General features: G+C 43.5%; 1 protein-coding gene across 1 annotated transcript in view; it reads left to right on the top strand.

Moving 5' to 3' along the window:
- Positions 1-8,347: 8,347 nt before the first annotated feature.
- LOC109088640 (src substrate cortactin-like) overlaps positions 8,348-9,635 on the top strand; it is a 12,777-nt gene continuing 11,489 nt past the window's right edge. Inside the window, exon 1 of the mRNA XM_042774709.1 lies at positions 8,348-8,520. The gene's annotated coding sequence lies outside the window, so the exon portion shown is untranslated. The remainder of the gene's footprint in view (positions 8,521-9,635) is intronic.

The raw sequence follows: 9,635 nt of genomic DNA, 5'->3' as shown, positions 1-9,635 counted from the left end.
TTTACATATGACTCAGTAAAGCCCTGACGTTCGGTTCTATTTATTTAATGAATCATAATGCGATCGTATTATTCAACGCGCTATTATTATGTTTGAGATATTAACCACTGGTCGATGCCATAATGTTTGTATAAACTGTAGGTAACAACTGGTAAAATGTACACCTAGTGTTACGTTTGATAAGGATCACACCGACACAAGGAGTAACATCAGCTTATCGTATCTTTTACTTAACTTCTCTGTCTTCAGACACCAGTAGTCGAACACATACATTGGTCAGGCATGACAGAATGCTTTCAGCACAATCAAACTAGATGCATCACTGAACACTGACTCATTGCATTATCAAACTACACTTGTGTGAGAACACAACATTCCCCCCCCTCCTACGGGGTTTCAAACATGAAATGTTGACACAAAGTCCTGTAAGTGCCCTGGGCGAGAACGAATGCGGACAGGCCGTGGAGAAACACAGGGATGAGGCTGGGCAGCCTGTGATGGGCAGGCACACATCTCAGCTGGCAGGCTGATAGGCATGTCTGGAGCCTGTGCAGGGGCTGTCTGAGGTGTCAGCTGAAGTGCTGGGGTGTCCTGTCAAGCAGGGGGTGTGGCTTGAGGTGCGACGCCTGTTGATTGTTCCGGGGGCGGCACTTTGCGGAGGTGGCTTGCGTGCCACCGTGTGCCGTCGCTGAGCAAGAAGGTGGCTGGGCCTAACTGATGAGTAACTTGAAGAGGAGCAGACCAATATGAAGTGAGTTTGTTGTCTCTGTGGGGCCTGCAAACCCTGACCCAATCTGCGGCCTTTATGTCAGGGACCTTAACACGTGCTGAGAAATCAAATTTCTGCTTCATCCTCCTCTGCTGGCGGGTGACAGAGGCCCTGACTCTCGGTAGTGGTTCCTGAGGCAGTGCGGGGCTTAGTCTGTCGAGGGGAAGGTGGAGCTCATGGCCAAGCATGAGAAAAGCTGGAGAGACCCCCGTCGTAGAGTGTTGGGTGCCCCTGTAGTGCAGCAGTGTGTGATGGATGGACCGTAAGAAGCTCCATCCCTGGAACAAGTGTGATCTGTTTTTCAGTGACTGATGGAATGCCGTGCGAATGTGATGAGCTTGGGGGTGATAGTATGCCGTGCAAATGTAATGAATACCTTTGTTTTTGAGGTATGTTGTGAACTCGGCTGAGATCAGCTGTGGGCCATTGTCAGTAGTGATAGTGTTTGGAAGGCCCCAGCGGGAAAACAGAGAGTCAAGGAAGTTAATTATGACTTGAGAGGTCACAGAGCCGGTGGCAATGAGCTCAGGCCACTTCAAATGCAAGTCATAAACAACCACTAGGAAGCGTTGGTGATGAGGAACTCCCTGTATCTCACCACATATGTCCAGCTGCAGGTGGTTCCAGGGCTGCGATGGCCAAGCAAGAGGTTGTAAGGGTGGAGGGGCCTGGTGACCAGTCTTACCGCTCAATAGACAGGCAGCACAGTCTTTCACCAGGGCCTCAATGTCTTTATCTATCCCTGGCCACCAAACCCGGTCCCTGCAGCGTTGCTTCAACTTCACGATACCCAGGTGGCCCTGGTGAGCCATTGTCAAGACACGATCATGTAGGGAGCTGGGGAAGACTGTGCAGAGGCCGCATGCCACACAGGTGTCATTCCAGCAGGACAGCTCCTGCTTTATTCTGGAAAATGCTGCCAGACCTTCTGGTACCACCTGAGGCCAGCCATTCAGAGTATAGACTCGGAGCTGAGAAAGGACCGGGTCCTGTTCGGATGCCTCCTTCAATTCTTGTAATGATACGATGGCCTGGAGGGGTGTGTGTAACATCTGGACAATTTCCCATTCCACCTGGTCTGTGTCGGTGTGGGCAGGCGCGCTGGAAGCTGTTTCATGCGGGGGGGGCTGAGGGCTGGGTTGGAAAATATGTGACGTCATTATGTTGTGACTGACGACATGAAATTTCTCTACTAGTCTTCTCCCCTGGCGTGATTGTTACTGTTTTATACACAAAAATTGTACCTGATGTACTTGTACTTTGATGTTTAATAAAAATAAATAAATAAAAAAATAAAAAAAAAAAATCTCTGTACTGTTTAGGCTATGTGTTGTAGCCATTAAAGAAAACATATTTGGTTTCATATTTGTTTAAATATTATAGGCTAATGTAATTTTTTTATTTATTTATTTATTTTTTAATTAATTTTTTAATTAATTTTGATCAATATTTTATCAACCCATTGCCTGTATTTAATAAACAAGCAAATATATTAGCAGACAATGTAATAAGGTGCCGGCACATCACTTGTATTGCACGTGAACTGGAGGGCGCAGAAACTCAGCTTGTGCCTCACAGACAGTTTTGAGAAATATAGGCTATCTATTATAGAAAGCTTAAAAATGTCTACTTTTAAACGAAAATATTCAAAACGAAAATAAATAGGCTACTCTCTGAATATGTAGGCCTAATCCATATGAAATGTGCATTTCTCTCTGGCGTTCATGGCGAGTCCGCATCGTCTTTGCAGCGACACAGAAAACACCATTTTATTAATAAACAATTAAATGTCTCCTTGCTATTTTTGACAAATTCATAATCATTTCTTCAGCCGGTTCTTTGTGGCAAAATTATGCATGCGGTCGTGCGCTTGAGAGCGGCTAGTAAACGCCCATTATTCTGACGGAAGCCAATTATTCTGACGGTGACGGAAGCATTCCTGAGGAGGCTAGGTTAGTCTTTTATCAACGAAATATTAAAATAATTAATCATTAGTTTATATCTTATACACTATATCTTAATGCCACATTAAACACATTGTTATGTCTGTTTTTTATTTTTGTATTTTGTATTTTTTTCACGTTTTTAAGTACAATATTAGGTTAGTCCACAGCCCCCCACCAGGGGGGCTGATGCTATGACGGGGGGGGCTGCAGCCCCCGCAGCACCCCCCTTCCCGCGCCATTGGGTGTGGGTGTGTGTGGTGGGGTGTGGCTGAGTGGAGCGGGACAGTAGATTGGCCACAACATTGTCTCTGCCTGGGGTGAACTTCAGATCACAGTTATACTGGCGAAGACGGTCGGACCAGCGGTGTAGCCTCAGTGGCCGGTGGCCTGTCCCCGATGTGGAAAGTAATGCAGTCAGGGCCTGGTGGACTGTCCTTAGGGTGAAAGCGCGGCCATAGAGATACAAGTGCCACCTCTCGCAGGCCCAGATGCAGGCTAATGCTTCAAGGTTCCCCCACTGAGTACCGCTGCTCCGTCTGATTGAGGGCCCGTGACGCAAAGGCGATGGGCTTCTCAACACCCTGCTGGGTCTGTGACAGCACTGCTCCTATGACTGTAGCTGATGCATCGCAGGTCACCCAGGTGGGGCTGGAGATATCAAAGTGAGCCACGCACAGCATCAGAGCATGCCTGTGACCACACCCATGGCTCATCCTTACACAGCAGTCGCCGTAGTGGGGCAGTGGTAGCAGAATAATGTGGGAGGAACTTCAGGTAGTAGCCCGTCATACCCAAAAAGGAGGCGACCTGCGCAGCTGAGCTGGGTTCGGGAATTGCCAGTATGGCATCTACATTTGATTGAAGTGGTGTGACGCCATCTGCCAACAGCCAAAATCCCACATATTCAATAGTCGGTGCAGAGAAAACACATTTTTCCGCATTGAGGGTTAGTTTGTGTTTAGCTAGGGCTGCAAAGACTCTGCTGAGGCGTTCATCGTGACTCTCTGGGGTGGGCCCATGGATAACCACGTCATCCAGGTAAATGGCCACCCCCGGTATACCAGCCAACACCGACACCATGATTTTTTTGGAAACAGATTGGGGCGGAGCTGAGTCCGAACGGCATACATGTGTAGCGAAACACGCCTGCATGTGACACAAAGGCTGTGAGGTTTCTGCTGTCCGGGTGGAGAGGCACCTGTAGGTAGCCCTGTCTGAGATCCAGTTTAGAGAACACATACATTGGTCAGGCATGACAGAATGCTTTTAGCACAATCAAACTCGATGCATCACTGAACACTAACTCATTGCATTATCAAACTACACTTGTGTGAGAACACAACACCTAGGTCATAAAAACCGTAATGATACCTACACTTAAATATTTTCTTCTCAGCCATGTCATCAATTGCTCTTGAGTGAAATCTCCTCCCATCCGTTGTCTGATTGGCATTTTGCAAGGATTCCTGGGTAGTTAAAGTCTGCATCTATGCAGGCTTCGTGGAACACCGCTTCAAGGGTACAAAGGGGGCGCTGCTGAGCACACTTCAGAGCGTTAAAATGCTGAATGGGACGGCCTACGGACTCGTAGACTCGGCGAGCACGCACAATTTAAGTCCACGAGACTGAAAGTCCACTTGAAGTGTGCCATTTGGGACAGGGCCTCAGGTGAAGCTCATATGGAAGTGACTTAAACTGTAATTCGTCAACTGGCCGCTAGAGGCTGGCTGCAAAAGGGAAACAATCCCATAGACTCCCCATGTTAAAATGCCCAACTTTACAGCAACATGTTTACAGCCTGGTTCAAAAAATGATTTTGGTCTATATAGCTAATTTTGCCCTTCATGACAGCTCCAGCCTCTTTGCCCATTTTCGATTATCCGAGAGTGATGGGCGGTGATGCACTGCCAAGATGGTGACGGCCGCCTCCGCCCACTTTGAGCTTCAAAAACGCTCTTCGGAAGACACTACGTGTCGCATGTCACAGAGAGTACGTCCATGTTTTTATACAATTTATGATCCTGTCAAAGTTAACATTATCCATATTTAGTTTAATATAATTTCCTCCCATATTGGAGACAATTGAAGAGGCACGTTGGTCTGCCAGTCGCGGGTCTATCATGAGAACTCTATGTGTAATGACCAAATGTATCATCATAAAGTTCACTGTGTTGCTGCAGATGAAATATAAAGCGGATAATATTAAATATTTTTTCAACAGGTTAGATTATTTATAACTCAAACCCCTGTCTGTCAGTCTCACATATCCGCCATGTTTGTAGTTTTTTAACACATTCTAGGCTGTATAATCCTGTCTGATATATTATTATGTGTGCACTGGCGCTGCACTCTCACACAAAGGTAGGAATGCGATGTCTGGAGATTTTCGCTTAATTATAGATTACAGTTTTTATTAGTTTCTCAACAAACCCTAAGAACACTTGAAATACAGAGTTGCAAGGGATCATTGGTTACACTTTATTTGAAAGTGAAAGTGAAAGTCGTGAAATTTGCCAAGTATGGTAACCCATACTCGGAATTGGTGCTCTGCATTTAACCCATCCAAGTGCACACACACAGCAGTGAGAAGTGAACACACCGTGAACACACACCCGGAGCAGTGGGCAGCTATATATCCAGCGCCCGGGGAGCACCTGGGGTTCAGTTGCCTTGCTCAAGGGCTCTTCAGTCATGAGTATTGAGGAAGAGAGCGCTGTTCATTCACTCCCTCCCACCTACAACTCCTGCAGCACCGAGACTCGAACCTGCGACCTTCAGGTTACAAGTCCAAATCTCTAACCATTAGGCCACAGCTGCCCATTTCGATAGTCCACTTTAGACATTCTACTAACGATAAGTAACTTTGTAACTACAGGTCAACTAATTCTCATTAATTTGCAACTACATGTCTACTTACTCTCAGAGAAGACTGTTTAGGGTAGGTTTAGGGTTAGTGTTAGGGGTAGGTTTAGGGTTAGTATAAGCTGCCAATAAGTTGACAATAAGTTGACAAAGAAAGTGTTAGAAGATATTAAGCAGACAGTCTACTAATACTCTACTAACTGCTAGTTGACATGTAGTTGCAAAGTTACTTACTGTTAATAGAATTTCTAAAGTGGACTATTGAAATAAAGTGTTACCGGATTATTTTATGATCTTTTGTGATCCGAAAAAAAAAGGTATCCTAATATGGCTTTAGAACAGCATCAGGTTGACTAATTATTTACTTAAAGGGTTACTCCACTGCAAAATGAAAATGTTGTCATTAATCACTTACCCCCATGTCGTTCCAAACCCGTAAAAGCTTCTTTCATCTTCAGAACACAATGTAAGATATTTTGGATGAAAACCGGGAGGCTTGTGACTGTCCCATAGACTGCCAAATAAATAACAGTGTCAAGGTCCAGGAAAGTATGAAAAGCATCGTCAGAATACTCCATCTGTCATCAGTGATTCAACTGTAACGTTATGATGCGATGAGAATACTTTTTCTCACGAAGAAAACAAAAATTATTAAATAATTAAAAATTACGACTTTATTCAACAATTCCTCTCCTCTGTGTCTCTCCAAATCCGTGTAGCGCCATTTTGGCAAATCTGAGCAGAACGCAGCAGAAGAGTTTTCATTTTGAGATTGAGTATCCCTTTAATGTGTAAAACTTTTAAAATTAGCAACAAACTAAAAAAAAAACATCAAAAAACATCATCTCCACTGACACAGAAGAGCGTACACCACCTGCGTACGGCTCAGATTTGCAAAAATGGCGCTATGCTGATTTGGAGAGACACAGAGGAGAGGAATTGTTAAATATGGTTGCGCGTCTGACTCCAGATCAGAAGTTTGTGTGTTCAAATCACATCAGGGTCTCTTGATCTCCTGAGTATGAAGTCTATCCTCAAGCATTTTCCTTCAGAATTCTACAGTGACTGATTTGCAAAGTGTATCAAAGTGCTTATGCAAGAAGCACCACCTAGCTATCCAGGTCCTTGTGGTGCAATGGTAGCGCTCCCTATCAAACATCGTATAGATTTTAAAATCTTGCTAATTACTTATAAAGCCCTGAATAGTTTAGCTCCTCAGTACTTGAGCGAGCTCATATCGCATTATAATTCTTTAACTGAAAAATTGACTGTTATTGTCCTCTTGCATTATTGATAAACTATTTTCCTGCTTGACACTGTAAAGCTGCTTTGACAGCTGCGTGCCGAATTCGAACCAGATCTCTTTTGCGCTAGTGGCGCAATGTTAGCGTGTCTCATTCCAGATCAGAAGGTTGCGTGTTTAAATCATGTTGGGGTGAAGTGATGTCTACCTCACCACATTAAAGTCAAATCCAATAAAAGAATCTTTCCTTATGCAATACAATAAAATTAAATCACTACAACTTGACAATTTTTTTTTTTTTTACTGGAAATATGAACACTGAAGAAATATTAGTTCAGATACTTCACAGTTATTTTCATAGTTGTTTCCCATTTCACACTTGATCTGTATTTTTTCAATGCCCATATTAACAGATAATAGCATTCGCACTGCATTCGGATACGGTCTGGTGATGCTTTGCAGGAGTGTTGTGGATGCAGCAGTCCATCAATCAGTTCCGCACAGGTGTAGTTTTGCTGTGTTGTAGTAGTAGCTGAATTAAACTGCATTGTACAGTGCATGGTTCATGGTCAAAATTAACATGGATTGACACACACACACACACACACACACACAAACAAACAGTAATTTCATGATAAATGCATGTATTGTGTACTGGGACAGCAAAGCATGCAGTCCAGACCAAAAGACTAAAGTGAAATTATTTGAAGGATGTGCACTTGTAGTGTACTTCAAATCGAAAAAGCAATTTTTATTTGTAATGCTGACATTAAGTCCTGTTTATAATCACTTTGAATGTAGTAATTGTCGTGTCGAAAGTGTCAAAAACTAAGATTTAATTAATAATGATAAATAAAATATTCTTTATTTATAATTAAATACATACAAAATTTTTTTTTACAAGGGCATATATAGAAAATTCTTAATTTGTAATTAAATACATACACATCTCATACATAGAAACAATTTTATATTCTGGTCAAAAATAAAACCAGAAAAGGTTGGTTAGAAGCCAATCTAAATTAAATTAAAATAATTAAAACAGTAAATCGATCTCTTAATGTTTAAGAATGTTTAATGTTTCTTAACTTTTCCTAATATATTTTTAAATTTATTATATGATAATAATAAAAAAAAACCTTGCTACGTGTACTGCATTAAGCTAGCAGAGTTTTGTTTTAGCACTTGTGTATCATTGCTCTGTTGTTGATTTTGATTGCTTTAATTGTCCTCATTTGAAAATCGTTTTGGAGAAAAGCGTCTGCTAATTGTAATGTAATGTAACTGATTCCTAAGACTGAGCTGCGGCTCTTGCAGTGTCCGGTCGTACTATTATGTGCGGAGGGGAAGTTGCGTAACGCTTCCGGCCGGAGACCAGATTTCTCAGGTGTGTTATGACTATCTCAGCCCGATCTTGAAGGAGAGAACCATTTTCCGATCTCAAATAAAATAGTAAATAAAAACAAAAAACGTCAAAGCCAATAAATCCCACAGTGTCCGTGTCGTTGTGAAGCATCCCCCCCCCCACTCCTCCTCGTTCCCAGCTCAGGTGGTGCGGTCGGGTTTGGAGCAGGAAGTGGGAAGTGGAAGACTGTGGCCAGGAAAGCTGAAGACTTTTCTCTTTATAACTATTATCACATTCTCCATAAGCGTTATTTGCTTGAAGAAGACTTGCATTAAGGAAGGCATCGGAGGACACTGTAAGTGTAAAGACGTGATTTTACATGTTTGAACGAGCGGCTCAGAGGCGACACGATCAAAGCGTTATTTCTCATCAGTCCGCAGTGTTTCCGGTTTATTTGCATGCACTGGTTTGATCAGATTTAAGGTGAGCTGTGGTCTGTGTATTAAAACTGGTTCGTCTGCGTGTATGTATCTTCATTCACACATTGCATTAATTATCATTAATTCAGCAGTGAAGATATTTGTGGAGATGACTAACTTAACTAGTTCCACCACCAGCTGACATGTTTGTGGTTAGCCCCTAACCTAGTGACCTAGATAGGCGTCTTCCTCACAGTGAACTGACACACTAGATAGTGAGCGAGTGTGAATCTGTGCCGTGTTCTCATCTGAGTGTGTGTCTCTCTCTCTCTGTGTGTATGTGTGTGTGTGTGTGTGTGTGTGTGTCTCTGTGTGTGTGTCTCTGTCTGTTTGTCTCTGTGTGTGTGTGTGTGTGTGTGTGTGTGTGTGTGTGTGTGTGTGTCTCTCTCTCTGTGTGTGTGTCTGTGTTTCTGTGTGTGTGTCTCTCTCTGTGTGTGTGTGTGTGTGTTGTGTCTCTGTGTGTGGTGTCTCTGTCGTGTGTCTCTGTGTGTGTGTCATCTGTGTGTGTGTGTGTCTCTGTGTGTGTGTGTCTCTGTGTGTGTTGTCTGTGTGTGTGGTCTCAGTCTGTCTCTGTGTGTGTGTGTGTGTGGTGTGTGTGTGTTGTGTGTGGTGTGTCTCTGTGTGTGTGTGTCTCTGTGTTGTTTGTCTGTGTGTGTGTGTGTGTCTCTGTCTTGTGTGTGCTTCTGTGTGTGTGTGGTGTGTGTGGGAGAAGTCTCTGTGTGTGTGTGTTGTGTGTGTGTGTGTGTCCTCCGTGTGTGTGTCTCTGTCTCTGTGTCTCTGTGTGTGTGTGTCTCTGTCTCTGTGTCTCTGTGTCTGTGTGTCTCATGTGTGTGTGGTGTGTGTGTGGTGTGTGTGTCTGTCTCTGTGTGTGTGTGTGTGTGTGTGTGTGTGTGTGTCTGTGTGTGTGTCTCTGTGTGTGTGTGTCTCTGGCTCTCTGTATGTGTGTGTCTGTCATCTGTGTGTGTGTGTCTCTGTGTGTGTGTGTGTGTGT

This window comes from Cyprinus carpio, chromosome A18 (assembly GCF_018340385.1).
Source record: "Cyprinus carpio isolate SPL01 chromosome A18, ASM1834038v1, whole genome shotgun sequence".
In the NCBI taxonomy this organism is placed as follows: domain Eukaryota; kingdom Metazoa; phylum Chordata; class Actinopteri; order Cypriniformes; family Cyprinidae; genus Cyprinus; species Cyprinus carpio.
Note: the sequence above shows the minus strand (reverse complement) of the source record. Positions and strands in the feature narration are given on the sequence as shown.